This window comes from Taudactylus pleione, unplaced genomic scaffold (assembly GCF_031769625.1).
Source record: "Taudactylus pleione unplaced genomic scaffold, aTauple2 ptg000041l, whole genome shotgun sequence".
NCBI lineage: Eukaryota > Metazoa > Chordata > Amphibia > Anura > Myobatrachidae > Taudactylus > Taudactylus pleione.
In genome coordinates, this window is record NW_028284443.1 from 47,573,809 (window position 1) to 47,576,592 (window position 2,784).

Below are 2,784 nucleotides of genomic sequence, written 5' to 3' on the forward strand. Positions count from 1 at the left end.
CATCTTGCGAATGGCCACAAGACGCCATTTTAGAAAATGAGATCGCAAGACACCATTTTACGAATGGCCGCCTAAGCGCCATTTTAGATAAACTTACACTTTAGTACATGTGGCGATATTACTATTAGCAACATGCGATTGCATCTTTCACCATTTCTCATACACACATTAATAAGCACAATTGCGCTATTAACTAGTCGCATATTAGAGAATGCATAAGACTTTGTATGAAATCGCTGTTTTATTAGCTTTATGCGCACGCATCTGCCCCAAGTTAACTAGCGTCCTTATATCAAACTCGTATACTCACACACTACATATTCACACATAATGTTTAATAAGCTTTAAAGTATAAGATTTAAGTTGGTTCAGTTAGTATAAACACTGTGAAATAAAGATATTTGATAACTAGGGTTTTATACATGCTAAGAAAGCCGTGTTTGGTTTCGTACTGATGCGTATTCTTTCAACAGAATTCCGGTACTATCGGTGTGGAGATCGCATCATGCATTCTCAACTAATGGACCGCAGAGACTTCAAGCAACAAAATGTATAACTGTTAGGATATTGCATGGGGGCGGGAGGGCAGAGACCCCCAGTTGTTAGAGGGTGGGTGAGTCTATTTGAACCAGCCTGTTAAACTCTCTGTAACAGATGCTTCCTCCCTGGGTACCAATGACATCAGCAACAAACTTCTCTATTGTCCGGTCTATTCTGGGGGGTATAAATATGTGTGCTCAAACACTGGGTTTTTAGTCTTCTTGCTGAATGCTGAATGACGACGGGGTTTCTTGCTGATGCCTATCATCTGGTCTGGAAGTGCTGCGTATGTATACTGTACTTGGGGTCTGTATAATTCCTTTGCATCTAATTGTGTCTGGATCAATAGTGTGTAACTGACTGTACTTTTTACTTGAATAATACTTTGTGCTTTGGAACCACACGTTCCAAGTCTGGAGTCTTTTATTTACTGTATGACTGCGTATGCAAATTAGCGTCATCCTTAGAGGTTTATAGGTAGGATTTTAGAAGGTACAGGCAGAGGTATATAGAGGTTCAATTTCAATATTGTTAGTATATGTTGTGGAGGCTTAGGCCTCCTTGACATACAACCTGGCACCCCACTCAAGCAGCACTTGGTTGCCTGTTCTTTATCCCCACCAACGCATCCTTTCAGAGAGTATTTTTATTACAGACATACCATACTGGCTATAACCAATCTCGGCCGATCTTGGAAGCCAAGCAGTGTTGGGCCTGATCAGTACTAGGGAGGGTGACCACCTAGGAAGATCAGGTTCTGTAACAAAATTTCCTATCTCTAAGTTTGGAAAGACTGGTTTCTTGGGGTATCACATGGCAAAGTAAGGGGTTAGCCTAGTTCATGTTCATCATGATATACATATATTTCTATAGTTGATCCAGTTTTGTTTGTTTTTTTCAAATAAAATATATATAGACTTTTTTTTTTCTTTTTTTTCTTATTTTGCTCGGCCCTTTTCATTCAATTGGTGAACACATGGAGCAATTTTTTGCTTATATATGGACATTTTTAAGTATGGAAACATTAATTCTTGGACACTATCTTATGCTGATTTTCTCCTTTTTGTCCTTTATTTATTTTATTTTTTATTTTTTAATATTTTTTCTTTTTCATATATTTTTTCCATTTTTAAGTTTTTCTCAACTTCTGAATGAATTATAAATTCATAGTAGCTATTATTTTCTCATTCTTATATATCTGCACAATATCTTTGTATGTGCATTTTTTGCCACACCACATGTACTACAGTACGTGTTTTTATCACTATATTGTTTACACAATCCCATTATAGATATCTTATTTTTCTTTGTTTGGGTTTCTTCACATCTTCTCCACTTTCACCAACTCACTATACGACTATATCGGTCACATTGGACCAGTATACAACACTTATGTCCATAAAAACATTTTCACATCACAATGTGGAGTTTATATGTTCTCTCCTGAAATCTCATTATTGGTGTTTATACATCACATTATGTCATTATTGTTTGTTGAACACTTTATTTGGCCATTAGAGATCTTTATCTTTTAATCCATAGTCTGCACTATTTGTATTCATCTTAATATGCACTTTTAAGCAACAGCGTTTGTTCCATTTATATTTGTTTATTTCTTGTACTTGTTATGCCTCCTCCCCACCACTAGCGCGCTAAACCTGGCTACACTGTATGAGACCCTCTGTCTATGGCACAGCGTGTGACATCACCGCGTGATGACATCGACACGCTGGTGCCACGTGACAACAGGGACGCATGCAGATGACGTCAGACTCGGAGCACCCGGTGGATCGCACACAGAGGAAGCACCTATCACATTTTACATCACAGTATATAGGTATGTATGTTTTGTGTTTTTTGTATGTTCTTGATAAAAGTCTATTCTGACTGAAACGTCGAACAGGAGTGACACAGGTGTCAGTGTATTCTTTTCTTTGCAAGATCCGTGAGTGCCACCATTTATCTTAATTTGTATATATATATATATATATATATATATATATATATGTATATATTCAGGGTGTGCAGTCTAGGACTCTTTTTCCATATACATATGGTCATAATTACCGACTTTGTATGATTCCTTTCCGGGAGCAGCCCATTTCAGGGGGTGGGGCTGGCCTGTTTACATAATCAGGCCCCACCCCTTTCCTTGAAAAGTCTGTGATTCGTTGGTCCGCAAGGAGGGGGTGGGGTCAAAAGACACCAATCGCATCATTCAGCCCTGCCCTCTCCTCGCGGGCC

At 38.4% G+C, this 2,784-nt stretch overlaps 1 pseudogene; it reads left to right on the forward strand.

Annotated features, from left to right (window-relative positions):
- The first annotated feature begins 1,187 nt into the window (after positions 1-1,187).
- LOC148538145 (5S ribosomal RNA) lies at positions 1,188-1,306 on the forward strand (annotated as a pseudogene).
- The last annotated feature ends 1,478 nt before the right edge of the window (positions 1,307-2,784 follow it).